We start from the raw sequence: 19,240 nt of genomic DNA on the forward strand, positions 1-19,240 counted from the left end.
TCAGATCATTACGTAGTTCAGGAAATAAATGTGAAATAAACAAAATTGGGTTTTTCAATATTTCATTAATAAAGACATCTTTTTAGGTTTTTCTATTACAAGGACTCTGAATTACTGATGACTACAAAGGAAATCATACATACTCAAAACAAAACAGCCTTGACAAAGACGAACAAAACTCGAGAAAAAGTAAAATACATACTCAAAAACCGAACAATCAAAAATACATAAGAGCCTCCACTGGTACCCCGGGGGCCCGTGGGACATCAGTCGGTCTCGGCGCGGGCCTACATGCAATATCTTCTTGAAGTTGGTCTAGGTCAACCATCACCTGGCGAACAAAGGTCATCACAGAAGCAAAAAACATAGACCTGGTCATGTCTTCACATTCATGGCATTTCATTACAACATAATCAATTATCTCTTTGATTCTCATTATGATACACCTTTTTCTTGAAGCAAACGTCCAATTTGTTGTGCCCATGCTTCCAACACCTGTGTGGATGTGTTGTTTTGGTCTTGCAATTGTTGTATGCTTTCTTCTAATCGGTAAATCAATGCGTAGCAATGCTCTCTTTCTGCCTTGAAATCCTTTGTTAGTTGGACCATTTCATTCTCAAGGGAGACCATCTTTTTCTTTAGAATTGTTACTTCTCTGTCGTATTTCTGCTTCAACTGGTAGGCTAATCTGGCATGTTCTTCCGCACCTATGGCCAACTTTGCTTGAGGTTTAGCAAGTCTCTCTTGGCCTTTGTCAAGTCAGTCGCATAATCATGCACCTTTAACCTTAAGTTGCTGATGAGTTTTTCATATTTATCACTCCTCACAGGAGTTTTAGAGGCTATCCTCATGTCCCAGAGTTGGGCTCGGAGTGCCTCGTTCTCTCGGGTCAACCTTCTCTTTTCACCTTCGGCCTCCTGTGCCTGTAAGTCATTGTCAAATGTGAGGCTTCTCAACTTTTCTTCTAAGGCATGGATGATGGCTTGATATTTCTTCTCCTTTTTCTTCCAGGCCAACTGTTCTCGAAATTTGTCATCAAAAGCCTGAATATGAGGTCTTTTGGCGGGCCTTTGGGGCTCGGGCTCATCATTAACGCAATACCTTCTCTCAAACCATGTGGCATAACCTAGATCTACCTCACCTCTCGCAAGATCTGGTACCTGGGTATCCTCTTTCAGGTATCGATAACTATTCCAAGTTTGTTGGATTAAAGCCTCGGGTAGTGGGGCTTCATGGTGTAGCTCAATGACTTGGACACTCAAATCTTCATCTTCGAGCACCACTTGGTATCTTCCCAACTGTCTTAGAACTCTCTACGGTGCATACGGTTGGACACTTCTCAAATCCATCAACAACAAATAGCTTTTTCTAGCCATCATGTGTATGACTTCCCTTACCGGGAGCCATCCCAAAGTCCATTCAATCTGACTCGCCTTTAGAGTTCTTAGATGGAAGATCCAAGCTTCAACCCCTTCTGGAGAGTTGTAATCTTTTACCCTTTCCTCATAACTCTCGATGAAGTTGTTCTTGCTCGAGCCATAACTCATGAATTTTGGGTGATGGCGGAGATGTTTAATTAACCACATTTGCAAAAGAATATTGCAACCTTCAAAAAGTGTTGCCCCAGACTTATACAACATCAATGCTCGATATATGTCCGATAATATAAGCGGAGCAAGCGTGTGATCTTCTTTGGTAGTGATGACTTGCGCAATTCTGGCCATGCAGATATCAATTATCTATTTTTCATTTAGAAGACCATAATTCCCAGAAACACCACTATGAAAGCAAAGCGACGATGAATTTTCCAGGTGTCCTTGTTCGCCTTGTTATTCAGGCCCTTTTCATGTGCTTCAAACCCATTTGAGTGCCCATATATGGAATACAGGAAGCAGAAGGAGCAACATCCATTGTTTACATTGTTCTTCCTTATTTGCTTACTGATATTCAGGAGATCAAAGAATCGGTGCACAGAGGGAGGCCTTAGAAATATAAGTTGCTGATTTCTCAAGTCCCGGACGAAACCAGTATATTTCCTCCAGAGTGGGCATAAGCTCAAAACCCGAGAAGCGGAAGACATTGTGGACGGGACCCCAGAAAGTTACCAAGGCCTTGATTTTCATAATATCCGTGAGATCACCTAAATATTTTACTACCCGATCCTGACTATCTTTATCCAGGTCGTACCATCACATTTGAAGCTGCAATGGAACATGCTCTACAACATTTAATGGCGGGTTATGGACAGTGTTCATTTAGTACCTGTGAATGGTTAGGGTTATGGTTGACTCTAGTTCGAAAGACAGACCAGTGGACTCTTTTGCAAAACAAGTTTTCAATTTTTCAAGGAGAAATCAAATTAGGGTGTCTAGTTATGCAATATTAGCCAAAGATGGCCATCTTTGCAATAATAGCCCCTTTCCACTTTCGAATAAAGTTTGAGGCCGGGGAAAGGCACTTCATGGGAAAAGTGAGGCCTCATTGACAGACATGTCTGTTCTTTGCGAGAATAGCCTTTCGACAATTTAAAGATGTTCTAAGGCTATTCCGGCAAAAACAGTGCAAGACGCAACCGAAGCTGGATCGGCTTACTCTTTTGACCAAAAGAAACAAACACATTTTTATTTTTGGATTTTTACAAAATTGGGGTCGGAACCGATGAGATTTGCCTACGTATCTCACATCCAGTGAGAATCAGACCCGCGTAGTTCAGTCAGTTTTGACATAACCGGAAAAACATGATATTGATTCATTTTGAAATTCATTTTCTTCTCTCTTTTTTTCAAAACTTTTGGCAGAGTTTTGGGATTTTTTCAAATACCGGGGTTTTCAGAATCGGGCAAATTTCCCTCTTCTACCTCACTCTTATTGTTTCTCTTGATTTTTTTTCCTAGCCGATCAACATGTAAGTTGAAATAAATAAATGCACAGGTAGCACGTAGGATGCATCAAGATGGTCTTGTAATTTTGGGTACACCTATCCTAGACGGACCCAACCTCTGTGTTGAGTCTCCAAAGTCAAATGCACATGATACAAACAAACATTCCTACTAGGGATCCGGTATTAGGCTATGTTATTCTAGGTTTAAACCTGGGGGTATGTTCTAGACATGGCTTACCCAAGCGGACAGCTCGAGCTAAGGTAGGGACAATGTACCGGGAACATGAAAGTCTACCTGGTCTAGTTGTTGATCCAGCCTCGTTCTATTTGGTACGACCTCTAACGAAAAAGTGTATCACGTGTACATGTACATCATATTTTTAGAAGAATTAGATGGGAGTCGTAAGAAGACAGTTATAATACAGTTCAAATAATATCAAAGAGGTAAATGGGCGACAATTAGCACATTAGGCCCACAAACACAGCAATATCAACAAATAATAAAGCCAAGTATAGATCACATTACAAGCTCGAATTCTGAACCCTAAACTAGAGATTCTGGGTTCGATCCCCAGCAGAGTCGCCAGAGTTGTCATACCTCCCTTTTCTCGATAGGGATAGTGAGTTTTTTCAATTAAAGTGACATTGTTCGAAATGAGATTATTTATTTGATTTTAAGAGTCGCCACTTGGAATAATTATTATGGTGTCCCACGTCACCGGTTTATTTTAAATCTCAAATCGAGGAAATTTGTCTATGTTTTAAAGTCTGCGAACACAGAAGACCGAGTAAGGAATTATGTTAACCCGGAAAAAGGTGTTAGGCATTCTCGGATTCCGTATTTTTAGTACGGTCGCTTTAATCATACCCGGCTTAACTAATTTATTTAATTACGTATTTTTAGAACCTATTTGTATTTTTACCTTTTACCACTTTTAATTACTCGATTATTCGAATCACGCGTACGTGTATTCGTCTTGTTTTGGTATGTCAAAGTCATGTCATGCGTACGTGCACACAACTAATAATACTTTATTGTTATTAAGATTGTTTGGCCAAAGTCACGTGAACGTGTACTTGGATTTATCATAGAAAATCATAATCATGTCACGTGAACGTGTACACAATCAAGATAGTAATTTAAAGAACGCGCCTAAAGCATTTCCTCGAATATTTGTGATTTATTCCCTTTTCTAATTTGAGATTATTGGTAAAGTCGTGATCTATGAGAAATTAAACAAATTTGGGCTCAATTTCATTAGACATTGGGGAAGGACTTCTAATGGGCTAAGCAAATTGCATGTGGATTTTTAGGTGAGGCCCAGATGTGCTAATTCCTTTTTAAAAAGCATCAACACATAACACTAGGCTCAAAATTGAGCCCAAGTGAATAATAAAACTCCAATAACCAACTGGAAACATGATTTCTTCCCTTGGCCAAACATTCTTTTATAAAATTGGCCCACGCCAGGCCCAATAAAAGATAACTAACCTTAAATCATATTCAATACACAATTATACAAGCCTAAAAAGAAACAATACCCATTTGCAGCATTAAAGAATTACAAAATCACAGTTTCAATTACTCTAATTACAATTCATGAATGACTACATAGATCCGGAAAACAGAGCAACCATGACAATTGAACTAGATAAGAGCTTTAGGATGAAATCAACACACCACTTGCACTGGAGTATCTAAACACTTTTGGTGTTTCCTTCTTATGATTTAATATCTACTTGTTTAGCCAAACTCATTAGCAATTGAAACCTGAATTAGTGCTATGTGTGCATCCATCACCGAGGCTTTTAAGGTCATGCAAATCCAAAATCATCACTAGTAAAGTTTTACAACTTAAACAAACACCTTATCAAGTGTAGGTTATCACAGTCTCTAATTCTAACTGGTAACAAACTATAAACTTCATGGCTAAAGAATAAATTGTATAGATGATTAATTTCATATAGGTCTATAGATAACTTCAAATAAACGGATCTTAGTCATTGTTTAACACGACACATTGCAATAATTCAGCTCATAGCTCATAGCCACATTCCAACAATAATTAAACAACATATACAATTTGATAAACATCAAACACAGTCACCATACTGTAGAAAACAGTTTCATAATTCAAACAAAATGAAGTTTACCCTATTTGATCAAGAGTAATACCTCAGCAGCAGCAAAGAACAACAAGAAAATAAACCTCTGAATTTGAGAAGCACAGCTAAAAATAGAATCAGCTACAGCTTAATGAAACAGTAGCCAACACAGAAAATGAAGCACAACCAAACTTCAAACCCAGAACTTGGAAAACACAGTTATCCGATAGTGAAGCAAGCTAATGAAAACCTTTGTTGTTTTTTTTGTTTCTGAAATCCCAAAGTTAATTTTTCAGAAATTTTCTTTACTAAAAATGAAAGTGAAGGACAATGGATTTTTCATAAATCAATGTAAATATTAGTGAAGTAACGAAAGGAGGAATTCTGAATTTTAAAGAATTTTTGTATAAAGGCCGTATCTTTTTTGAGTGAATGAATGTGCAGCCCTTGAAAAACTCCTCCTAGATTGTGAGGAGAAAGGTTACTTTTATAGAAAAATTCCTATGCCTTATGAGGGAATGGGATTAGACCAAAAGAAATCTACCAACCTTCCCTAAAATTCAGGGAATTGGCATCTTCTGTACCAGAAAATGGACAAATGTATCCAACTTCATCATCTTTTCTAACAGATTTGGACAGTTGTCCCTTTCTAGAAGTTTCTTCTCATTTTCACTCTTTTTAACTTCTGAAAATTACCTCTTTTAAACCAAATATGACCTAATTCCTTCTATTTATTGCATTTTAGCCCCATTTTCTAGAACCTTCTAGGCAATTCCAAACTAAGATTCCCTGATTTTCTCATTTCTTTTTCCCTCCTGGTATTTTAGTAATTATAAATAACTATCATAAAAAAATAGATGGATTAAAAATCACAGCACAACAAGCAATATTCAAACTTAAACCTATTTTATGTGATTAAACTAATTCAAACATGTAATTAACTAATTAAAGTCATTTTAACCTAATTAAAATTGACTGCTATGCTTTTAAAACATTGGCCTAATCACAGAATTGATGAATTAGAAATCCTAACTAATCTAGAACATGCTAAACATACGAGAAGATATACTAACAATCAGCATATTGATGCAACCATAGAATAACTATCAATTGATTAATTTGACAAGAGTTGAAGCAAAATAAAAAATATGCCGTTAATTTGAAATAAACCTAATCTATAACATATAACACAAAAATGTCAATCCATTAACCTAAAATGGGCAGTAATCAAAGAAATAAAAAGAAGGATTACCCATTGACGACAAGGTTGCCCGAAAAAGAGATCCGGCTAACAACCGACATCATTACATGAGCATTAGCCCACACTCAAGGTGTAGACAATGCTATATGTGATAATGTCTGCCATATACCGGCAAAGAAAATTAACATTATGGGGGTTCCATGGTGGTGGCCGGATTCGGGTGGCCTAGAATAGGTCCAAAACTGGCTCCAATTGATAACTCTCAACAAGAGTATTCAATTAGCGTTGGTATGAACATCAGGTAGGCCGGAATTTGGGAAAACTCAAAATGGGGTGGATTTAGGTTTTTATGACTTCTTAGATCTGAAATTCGAAAGATTTGGTGGGTCTTTTGGGAAAATTGATGGTAGATTTGGATTGAGGATGAGGAGGAGTATGGGGTGTGAGTTTAAGGGAGTTTGAAGTGGTACCACCGTCGTAGGGCGATTTTCGGCGGCGGGGGAAGGTGGGCATGAGAGAGGTGAGGGAGATGAGTTTTGGGGTCTCAAGGGTTAGGAAGGGGTTCCGACAATTAAATCTAAAAGGGTGTTGAGTTCTGGACCGTTGGATCTGGTGCTTGAACGGTGAGAATTCGAAGAGATCAAAAAGGGATCGTTTGGGTTTAATGGGGCTGGATGGGGTTGGGTTTGGTGGTAATTGGGTCTGGCAGTATGGGGCTTTGGGTACTTCGGCCAATAGAATTGTGCTTTTGGCCCAATTTCGCATATGACTAAACAAAATATTCCTTTCTTTCCTTCCTTTCTTTTTCTTTGATTTCAACTCCTGATCAAATTAATTAACAACCTAAATTAATTCCTAAATCAAGTCTAATTTGCCAAATCTAATTATCTATTTCTAACATTTAAATAATTAATTAACTTAATCCTAATTAATTTAAAACTGAAAGCTAAAATGTAAACATGACTATGGTATTTTTGTGATTTTCATTTACTAATGCAATTAAGTTCTAAAAATACAATTAAACCTAAGATGCCATGCCATGAAGAATTAAACATTTTTTGTTATTTTTCATGATTTTAAAATATTAAATATGCACAAAAATACAACTACATGCAAACAAACAATTAAAAAGGAATTCCTAAAACTCTATGAAATCAAAAACTATTAGAAAGATTTATTTTTGTGGATTTTGTAGGAGTATTTTTATCGGGAAAAAATCACGTGCTCATAGTGATATCCGGTTGAGGGCGAGTATCACAACCCTCTATCCGTCATGCACAACCGTTCACCGTGTCTTTCGAGGTCTAGAACTTATATATGGCCCGAGACACGTCGCTTTACCATATTCGATGTCGGATATGGTATCGATACGAAGGGTCTCTGACCTCGATTATAATCTCGCAGATCCGTGCTCCCCTCCATTCTCTCAACGGGGAATCGGGGTAGATATTGCCCCCGATTTTACCCGTACACCAATTAGGAGGATATTCATTTAAAGGTCGTTTGTTTGTAGTATAATGTATATGAATAACTAATCCTAGAATAAATTTTGCATGAGATAATATAATGTTTCGTTAGGATATAAGAATAATAATCCCAAAATAAAAATGGTTGGCGATATTAAACAATACATACATTAAATTATGTTAGATTTAATGTATTAATTTATATGGGATAAGATACGTAAAACAACAACGAAGGGATTAAACCATTTAAAGACATAAATGTCTTTTAGAATAATTAACTCATGAAAAATATTTTATTTTTTTCATTATTATCGCATAATAATACCTTCATTATTAGTTATTGCATAATAATTCTTTAATTATTTAATCACCGGTTAAACAATTCATGCATAACTTACTTCAATGTGGATTAGTTCGCGTAGAGCATCTCCTCATATTCACCGACTTTATTACCTGATAATATAAATATTTTTGTGAATCTTCTTCTATAATAATGTTAATAGTTTATAAAATTTGCAGAAAGCGGGGATAGCTCAGTTGGGAGAGCGTCAGACTGAAGATCTGAAGGTCACGTGTTCGATCCACGTTCACCGCAATATTCTTTTGCTTTTTCGTTGTTTGCTTTTTTCTCTATTCTAATCTGTTTAGACTTTGCCACTTGGCCTTTGGGACCTTTTTTTGCATTTTCTCTTTCCATCACTCTCTACTCGGTAGATACTAGGGGTATTTATTGCGGATAATTACGTTTAACGATTTGGCTTAACGGTTATCGGATTATAAATATAATAATCTGCTAGCCATCCAATAAGACAACAGGCAGATTTGTATCGGATTAACAATTATCGGGCGGTTATCTGACGGCTTATCGGCTAAACCAAATAGTAATTTTTTTGAATAATCATTCAATCAATACCAAACAGTTTCAAATCAATACCAAAATTTTAATACCATCTAAGATCTAACCAAACGGTATTTTTGAATTGAACAATCTTTAGAACTACTCAAAAAGGGCATTCGTTCTTCCAGAAAAGCAGATTTTAAAAAAGGACATAAAACGAGACAATCCAGTCGCGTACTTTTAGTTCATTGCACTACAATATGATCAGTGATCAGTTCTACAAAACTTATCAATCATCCTCGTGTTCATCTAACAAAAGGTATTAGAACATATAATGACAACCAGCTGTCCACACTTGCTAAGTTGCATGACAAAGAATTGTCCGAGAAAGGATCATCATACTTTAACCCCCTCAATGATAACCTTCCCTTTGAATTCCTCTTCCGTTTGTTCTGTGAGGGAAGAAGTCCAACTGATACAAGTCTTGACAGATTTTTCATCTAATATGTAATGCATTCTTAAGTAACTATGGCAAATAGAAATCGGCATCAAGCCTATTTGGTCAAACAAAGTGTAAATACATAGGGGTTTCAATAGTACTTTATATATATAGGAGTAAAAGTGTAAATATAAAAATTCTTAACGGGTTAACGGTTTACCCGATAAGAAAATTGAGTAATTCGCACCCAAATTGTTAAGCCGTTAATTACAAAATCTCAATCCGTTCACCATCCATTACCCCGATAATCCGATACCAATAAACCAATAAGCTATCAGTTCGATTTGATTTTGAACAGCCCTAGTAGATACTCAACTCTTTCATAATTGATATGAACATGACTAGAAACAAGAAATAATTAATTAAAATTGTACTCGCATCGACCAAACTTTTTAATCGGTTATAACATATAATATCAATGGCCGAACTAAAATTTAAAGTTGATAAGTAATCTATAATAGTTATTCTTAAAAATATTGAGCTCAAATGAACTTGCTATCGAAGCGGTTCATCCGCCACTATATAAAATTATTTATAACATAAGTGAATTAAACGTACCCCGTAATTCTATTTTTTTTTTATATTTATCATCGTAAAAAGTAAGACTAATATGATATGAGAAATCAAATACTTTAACCCCTATACAGTATACATTTAGGTCGCTTAATTAGGTTGAAAAAGGAATTAGTAGTTAATTCTAATTATTTTTGTTGATTCATCTTATAACCTAATTAAGACAACTTGAACGATTTTACTAGAATCATGACTAAATGTGCTTTTTCTATGAGACTGCATCATGTTTATTCCATTTTTAAGAGGTACATTGTGCAGCTTAATCTTTTATTTTCAATCATGAAAATATTCAAATGCAAAATGCAATAAAATAGCAACATTATTTAATCTAAAATTTAGATCTAGATTTAAACAATTATATTTCCTAATAGAATAGAGTTAATCTTAGCCAATATTAATATACAAAAGGTCGTTCAACTGACTACGTAGCAAAATGTCACAAGTTCCGTTCAAATAGCAATAAATATGCAACGGTCAATAATATTCAATAAGAACAAAGAGAATGGCATTAAATAGTAATAAATGATATATAATGGCATTTATGTAAAGAAGTCCAAGTGAGTTAACAGAAAAGGGATGGGATTCTTTGACATTCCCCCGACAATGATAAATGATTGATGAACCTTTGAATATTCGGATTCTTCTTGGATCGTGGGAGAAAAGTTGGGTACAGATCTGAAGAAAAGGTATATTGTGTATGTATGTAATAAAACAAAAATTTTCAGAGAATGTCAATGTGTTGTTTCTTACAATGAGTGTCTCATCACCGCTGTAACTACACATCTTTCTATTTACCTAATAGTACAGATAAGAAGAATATCCCTTAAAATATTCTTCTATAATGTCTCTAAAATTAGTCATTACTGCCATTCTAAAGGAAGTGGTCGTCCTTGTCCCTCTGGTGAGTCAACTCAACCTCATCTTCGTCATTTGTTGAAAATACATCGATGACGCGTGGCAGCCTTCGAAGGCTCTCTTAATATTGACTTGGCCCACACATAACTAGGGAAATTTTTAGCTCATACAAACATGTGTAATGGACTTTTTAAAATATATATGAGTAAAATAAGCATTTAATTTACCAAATAAGCTTTCTATTTGAAATAAGAACACTTAACTTAGTACCATATCATGGTACTGTAAGTCCAAGTTCAATGTGATCTTTTTCTAGCCAAGGCCACTAGAAAGAACAAAACAAAAACAGGAAGAAGACTTATAATTTGCTTTACTTGTTGTACGTTAATCTAAACTAGTCGAGTTAGTTAGTGATGACTCAAGAATATCGGATGCTTGAAGAAAAAAAGAAAGAAAAGAAATCCTCTATAAGCAAAGGCGGAACTAGTTTTAAACCTATGGGTACACGTAAACGGTGACGGATCCATGATTTTTTAGTTATGGGTGCTCAAATATTTTTAATTTAGATTTTGAGATTGAGTGCTCAATTAATATATTTATATGAATTACTAATTTTTCTATATAAGTATTGATATTTGGCTCAAAAAGCTCACAATATAGATCCATCATTGCACGTAACTCCATTAACTTCTGTCTAAATTCTGTATTTATATTAAAAAATTCACTAAATATCTATAAATATTTAATTGTGAATCTAGTTATTATTTTATATTAAATTAAAATCGATATAGGAACTCATAAATTTCAAATTCTGAATCTGTCTTTTCACATGTAGTAAGAATTATTTTAAGCCTTGGAAGTGTCCAAGAGAAGGTGCAAGATATAGCAAAGTAGATGAGGGGGATATAATAGGAAGAATTTTCCAATTATACCATTGCTTTACCTTTCTATGGCAAAAAGGAAGACTACTTTAAAAGTTGAAGTAGGCTTTCAACATGTTCTTGCCATGTCGAGTAGTAATTTACAAAATTACTACTTCCATTTTATTGATGATTGCAGGTATCTGATGCTTAGTTCGGGCCACCACGTACTAAAGCATTTATAGAAAAACTAGCATAGACATGAAGAATCGAATAATGGATTTGAACCTGAGATCTTATATCGACTTCAAGTAAATTTATAATAATAATTGGGTATCACGGTCAAATATTTGTTAATATTTGGTGAACTTCTTAATATACAAATAGAGTCTGAGCAAAAATTATTAGGTTCACAGTTTGAAGTTTATGAGTTCCGTCGAATTCAAGTAAATTTTAAATAATAACTAGATTTACGGTCAAATATTTATTAATATTTGGTAAATTTCTTAATATACAAGTAGCGTATGAATAAAAGTTACTGGGTTCTCGTGAACCCGTATGTTGCACTCTAGAGAATTTAGAATTGATGTAGCTAAAACAATATAACAACATTCAAATGAGATATTAAAAACAGAAGTTGCATAGAATAACAAGCGGGGATAGCTCAGTTGGGAGAGCGTCATACTGAAGATCTGAAGGTCACGTGATCGATCCACGTTCACCTCATTTTCTTTTTCGCTTCTGATTTTTGGTTTTTTCTGTTTAAATTTGTACTACGTATTTTGGTCTTTCCCAAAGACTTTGGCACTTTTTTTTTCTCCATTTTCTCTTTCCATCACGCTTTAGCCCGTAAATATTAAAGTATTTGATAATCGTAATGACTATGATTAGGAACAAGAAAATTATTGGTTCTATAAAATACTAATTAAGTTCACTAAGATACTTGCATCCAAATTCTTTTAAACCATTTATAAAGCTTTTCATAATAAATTAGCTCATGATTCTGTTTTTTTATATTTATCTTTGTAATCTATACAAATGAGAAATGATCAAAAGATTAAAGTTAGTACACTTCCGTATATACTTGGGTCACTTAAATCAGTTGAATTCGTAAGTGGGTGAAATAAGCTATTGAAATTAACAAATAACGTTCATATTAAGATAACTACACTTATTTTAGCTCTATATTTTCATTTTATAGGAGGCTATTACTACTTTTGATGAGTCAAATATTTTTACCCTTAGCCGGCATTTTCCCTAACATTTCTTAGATAATCCTAATAAAATATTACCAATATGATTTAACATTGAGGGGACGCACGAAGCACAAGTGGAAGTGAAGATTGACACACAAGTCATTCTCACGAGAGATAGTTTCAAATACTTTGGGTCTGTAATATAAGGCAACGAGGAGATTAACGAGTATGTTGAATATCGTATTGGAGCGGGGTGGATGAAATGGAGGCTCGCATCTGGGATTTTGTGTGATAAGAATGTGCAATCAAGCCTTAAGGACAAGTTCTACATGCTGGTGGTTTAGCCGACTATGTTGTATGGGGCCGAGTGTTGACCCGTCAAGAAGTCCCCATCCAGAAGATGAAAGTAGTTGAAATGAGGATGTTGAGATGGATGTGTGGGCATACTAGGAAAGATAAGATTTGGAACGAAGTTCTTAGGGACATTGTGGAAGTGACCCTTGTGGAGGACAAGTAGCGGGAATCGAGGCTGAGATGATTCGGTCATATGAAGAGGCGAGGCATAGCTGCCCGATTAGAAGGTGTGAGAGATAGACCACTGCGGGTCTGAGAAAGGGTAGGGGTAGTCCAAAGAAGTACTGGTGTGAGGTAATTATGCAGGATATGTTATTGCTTCAGCTTACTGAGGATATGACCTCGATAAGGAGGTGTGGAGGACGAGTATTAGGGTTGAAGGTTGACATATAGTCGCGAGTCTCTCCTAGGCTTTGTTGGGATTAAAGATCGGTGAATGGAAAATAGAGGGAAGAAAGCGGAGGGAAAGTGAGCTCCCTTTTACTTTGGAAAGAGCAAAGTGTCCTTCATTGGTGGTGGAAAGAAAAGTGAATGTGCTTATATTGAGAAAGCACTTCTCTTGGTGTTAAATGGGCTCGTAAGAAAGTAAGTCTCGCGTCGCTCGCTCGCTCGGATTCGGATTTGGTCAAAGATTGATTGATTAATTTTTTTGGACAAAATTTCTTTCAATTATTTAATTAATTAACGAAAATCAACCTGAAATAACCCAGGACCCGCGACGCGACGCGATCCGGTCCAATCCGTTTTCTTTTTTTAGATTATTTTAAATTCGCTTTTCCGCAATATTTCAAACAACCTGTTCCGACAGCCATAGCTGTTTCTGAAAAGGCAGTACTAGAAAGTCTATAAATATGTTTTGAATCCAAGAATCTTTCCTTACAAATTTTTCTGCTCTTCTTCTTCTTCTTCTTCTTCTGCACAAAATCTTCAGTGTGTTTGACAGCTTTCTAGTGGTTCGCTGTTTCATCGGTGTTTTTGGTATCAACACTTCAGTGAGTTAAATCGTTCTATCCTGGGAGGATAATATTCCAGCACCTCGGGTACCTGAAGGGAATAATTTCCTCAAGGATACACTGTGCATTCAATGGGCTCGATTTATTCCGAAATTATTTTTTGAGAAATTATTTCGACATTATATTATTGCTAATTTTCTATTTATATTTTTCCTGTTTCAGAAAGTTTACTGTTTCATTATTTACAGTAATACATATTGACAAACAACCTTAAGGAAATTATTTTATTATATTCTGTATTCTGTTTTTTGGAGATTAAAACATGTGTGGTTTTCTACTCTATCTGTTTTTTTCTATTCTGATTTGAAGATATAAAAATTTCATCGGAGTATTAAAATTCAGAAACGATTTGAAGAACATCAAAAACTTCATCGATTACTGTGAAACAATATATAAAAAAACTTTGATTTTTATTTATTAAACGTATTGTTTATCGTTTATTACAATACTGTTTACTATTCTGTTTTTTGTCATTAATTGAACTCTTCTGTTGTTAACAATGAGAAATAGCAATTGATAATGGAAATTCTTCTCCAACTGTTGCGACAACGATGATAGCCTCGTCAAGCCGAACTGTTGTTCCACCGGCCGAGAAACCGGGGAAATTTTCTAGAACCAACTTCAAAGGATGGCAACAAAGGGTATTTTTCTGGCTTACCACACTTGGTATGTAGAAGTTCACCAGTGAAAACCCTCCGGTGCCTGCCGACTACATGCCAGACAATAAGAAGTTTATGATTGTTGAGACGTGAAAACATGGAGACTTTCTTTGCAAAGGCTACATCCTAAGTGCTTTGGAGGATGACTTGTACAATGTCTACATTGCTGTGAAAACTTCAAAATAATTATGGGACGCACTTGAGAAGAAGTACAAGACTGAAGATGCATGCTTGAAGAAGTTTGCGGTTGCCAAGTTTCTAGACTATAAAATGATAGACAGCAAAACTGTTGGAACCCAAGTTCAAGAAATTCAACTTATTTTTCATGAACTTATTGTTGAAGTTATGGTCATGAATAAAGCATTTCAAGTGGCTGCAATGATTGAAAAATTGCCTCCTTCGTGGAGAGATTTTAAAAACTATCTTAAGCACAAGCGTAAAAAAATGAAATTGGAAGATCTTGTGATTCATCTCAAGATTGAGAAAGACAACAAAACAGTGAAGAAGAAGTCTCGTGGAAATTCAACGATCATGGGAGCTAATATTGTTGAGGAGACTGCTCCAAAAAGTAAGAAGAGAAAGAGATCTTCTGGACAGACTAAGGAGCAGAACAAAAAGAAATTCAAGGGCAACTGCTACAATTGTAGAAAAGCTGGTCACAAAGCCCCTGATTGTCGTCTCTCGAAAAAGGATAAGAAGAAGGGACAAGTCAACATAGTGGAGAAGAATGATGACACTGATGATCTGTGTGCAACGCTTTCGGAATGCAACCTAGTTGGAAATCTGAAGGAGTGGTGGATTGACTCTGGAGCCAGTCGACATATTTGTGCTGTCAAAGAAGCATTTCTGACTTACTCTACTGCGGTCCCGAAGAAGAGTTTTCCATGGGAAATACTGCAACAACCAAGATTGAAGGTTATGGGAAGATATTCCTGAAGATGACTTTCGTCAAGGTGTTAATGCTCAACAACGTTCTTCATGTTCCTACTATTAGGAAGAATTTAGTTTCTACTTCTTTACTTGTTAAGAATGAATTCAAATGTGTATTTGTTTCTGACAAAGTTGTTGTAAGCAAGAATGAAATATATGTTGGAAAGGGCTACCTCATGGAGGGCCTTTTCAAACTCAATGTAATGGTTGTTGACAGCATGAATAAAATTTCAGCTTCTTCTTATTTATTGGAGTCAAATAATTGATGGCATATTCGATTAGGACATGTCAATTATAAAACCTTGCGGAAGTTAATTAATTTAGAAGTATTGCCTAAATTCGAGTGTAATAAATTAAAATGTCAAATATATGTTGAATCTAAATTTTTAAAACATCCTTATAGGTCTGTTGAAAGGAATTCAAATCCTTTAGACTTAATTCATACTGACATTTGTGATATGAAGTCGACACCATCTCGAGGTGGGAAAAAGTATTTTATTACTTTTATTGACGATTGCACTCGCTATTATTATGTTTATTTGCTTAATAGCAAGGATGAAGCAATTGAAACATTTAAGTAATACAAGAATGAAGTGGAGAATCAATTGAATAAAAATATCAAAATGATTAAAAGTGATAGGGGTGGAGAATATGAATCTCCGTTTGCAAAAATATGTTCGAAATATGGAATTATCCATCAAACTACTGCCCCTTACACACCTCAATCAAATGAAATTGCGGAAAGGAAAACCAGACATTAAAGAAAATGATAAATTCTTTATTAATAAGTTCTGGATTACCGCAGAGTTTGTGGGGGAAAGCTATCCTTACAGCTAACCGAATACTCAAGAGAGTACCCCCATAGCAAAACGCAATCGATTTCATATGAAAAATGGAAAGGAAGAAAACCCAACTTAAAATATTTTAAAGTGTGGGGGTGTTTAGCAAAGGTACAAGTACCTTTACCCAAAAAGGTAAAAATCAGACCAAAAATCATGGATTGCGTTTTCATTGGATATGCTACAAACAGTAAAGCATGTTATTTTTTGGTTCATAAATCTGATAATCTTGAAATTCATGTTAATACGGTAATTGAATCAGATAATGCTGAATTTTTTGAAAGCATCTATCCATATAAAACTGAATGCGAGTCGTTAAGTGAAAGACCTAAACGACCACGGGAAGAACCAAAGGAAAATATTCCAAGTGAAGAAGATCCAAGGCGTAGCAAACGTCAAAGAATATCTATTTCCTTTGGACCAGATTTTGTGACATTCTTTCTTGAAAATGAGCCTCAAACTTTTAAAGCAACTATATCATCTTCTGATTCAACATTTTGGAAAGAGACAGTCAATAGTGAGATTCAATCAATTTTAGATAACCATACATGGGAATTGGTTGACCTTCCTCCATGAAATAAGCCTTTAGGTTCGAATGGATCTTTAAATGGAAAATGAAAGTTGATGGCACTATTGACAAATATAAGGCAAGACTTGTTGTCAAAGGTTATAGACAAAAGGAAGGCCTTTATTACTTTGACACTTACTCGCCAGTAATGAGGATAACATCTATTAGGGTGTTAGTGGCATTGGCGTCCGTGTATGGTCTTGAAATCCATCAAATGGATGTTAAAATAGTTTTATTAAATGGAAAATTGGAGGAAGAGATTTACATGAAACAACCTAAGGGTTTTGTGGTTCCGAGTAAAGAAAAAAAAGTGTGAAAACTTGTTAAGTCACTTTATGGACTTAAACAAGCACACAAACAATGGCATGCTAAATTTGACCAAACAATGTTGGCAAATGGGGTTAAAATCAACGAGTGTGACAAATGTGTTTACATTAAAAATACTTCAGGATATGAAGTCATTGTTTGTTTATATGTTGATGACATATTGATAATGAATAAAAATATGGCATATATAAATGCTACTAAGCGCATGTTGGCTAGCAAATTTGACATGAAAGACTTAGGAGTTGCTGATGTGATCTTAGGAATCAGAATTCACAAGACTCCACAAGGTCTGGCATTATCATAGTCACACTGTCACACTATATTGAAAAGGTGCTTGACAAGTTCAAGTATTTGAATTTCATAATTGCCAAGACTCCAATTGACGTGAGTTATGCACTTCAAAAGAATGAAGGTGAAAGTGACTCACAACTGGACTATGCAAGAGTATTGGGAAGTTTAATTTATATCATGAATTGTACGCGACCAGATATAGCATGTGTTATTAGTAAACTGAGTCGGTTTATAAGTAATCCCAATCAAATACATTGGATGGCCATGAAACGAGTTTTGGGGTATATGAAACATACCCAAAATTACCCTTTGTATTATAACAAATATCCCTCCGTGATCGAGGGATATAGTGATGCAAATTGGATCACTGAATTATCTGAAGTTAAATCCACGAGTGGATATGTTTTCACAATTAGGGATGGAGCAGTGTCTTGGAAATCATCCAAACAAACGTGCATCACCCATTCTACAATGGAATATGAATTCATAGCTTTAGATAAGGCCGGTGAAGAATCTGAATGGCTCCAGAATTTCTTGGAAGATATTCAATTTTGGCCCAAACCTTTGTCACCAATATGTATACATTGTGATATTCAATAGGAAATATGCAGGGCGGGGAGCGTTTTGTATAACGGAAAATATCGTCATATATGACGGAGACACAATACTGTTAGACAACTACTCTCTAGTGGTGTTATCATGATTGACTACGTAAAGTCAAGAGATAATTTATCGGATCCACTTACAAAAGGCCTATCTAGAGAGGCAGTTGAAAGATCATCAAAGGGAATGAGGTTAAGGCCTAGGAAAAGTCATCATGGCGATAACTCTACCTAGCAGACTGGAGATCCCAAGAGCTAGGTTCAAAGAGATCAAACAAAGTTATGAATGATGGTTCAACATTGTCAAATAACTCAACCCATTATCGTGATGAAGACAATGTTCAGAAATCGAGGTAAAACATTAAGGCTTTTTGATGAGTCAATAAAGCTTAAAACTTTTTAATGATTTGCTAAGTCTGGTAGGATATGACCAGATGGTGTGTCTATATGATTACAAGTTTAGAATCACCTATGTGAGTGTGAATTGTAAGCCGCTTCAAGGGGAATGAAAGTAAAGGCTCATTCTCTAAGCACTCATGAAACTGGGCGGTGTTCATGGCTGAAACGAACACAACCGTGAGAACCATAGATGGTTAAGGGTTGATTGTATGGCTTATGTTGTCTAGGTATATAAAAAATATCGACGGTTCAAAGATATCAAATCTACCGATTGATATAGTATATCCGATATAAGTTCACTACGGAAAGTTCAAAGGGAAACCTACTTATCCAGATGCAATTAATCCTTGCATGTAAAACACACACTCGTCTGTGCATTCCTTTGTCTTATAGCCATTTCACATTCATGTGGGGGATTGTTGGGATTAAAGATTGGTGAATGGGAAATGGAGGAAAGAAAGTGGAGGGAAAATGAGCTCTGTTTTGCTTTGGAAGGAGCAAAGTGTCCATCATTGGTGGTGGAAAGAAAAGTGAATGTGCTTATATTGAGAAAATACTTCTCTTGGTGTTAGGGTTGGAAAGAAAGTAAGTCTCGCGTCGTCGTCGCTCGACTCGACTTCAGATTCAGATTCGGATTTAGATACGAATTTGGTTAAAGATCGATTGATTGATTAATATTTTTGGAAAAACTTTCTTTCAATTATTTAATTAATTAACAAAAATTGAACCTGAAATAACCCAGGACCCGCGACGCGACCCGGTCCGGTCCGGTCCATTTTTTTC

General features: G+C 35.5%; 1 non-coding gene across 1 annotated transcript; it reads left to right on the forward strand.

Annotated features, from left to right (window-relative positions):
* The first annotated feature begins 8,176 nt into the window (after positions 1 to 8,176).
* On the forward strand, positions 8,177 to 8,249 carry TRNAF-GAA (transfer RNA phenylalanine (anticodon GAA)). The gene has a single exon. It is a non-coding gene; the product is annotated as a tRNA-Phe (tRNA).
* Positions 8,250 to 19,240: the final 10,991 nt, after the last annotated feature.

The sequence above is a fragment of the Nicotiana tomentosiformis genome, chromosome 6 (assembly GCF_000390325.3).
Source record: "Nicotiana tomentosiformis chromosome 6, ASM39032v3, whole genome shotgun sequence".
NCBI lineage: Eukaryota > Viridiplantae > Streptophyta > Magnoliopsida > Solanales > Solanaceae > Nicotiana > Nicotiana tomentosiformis.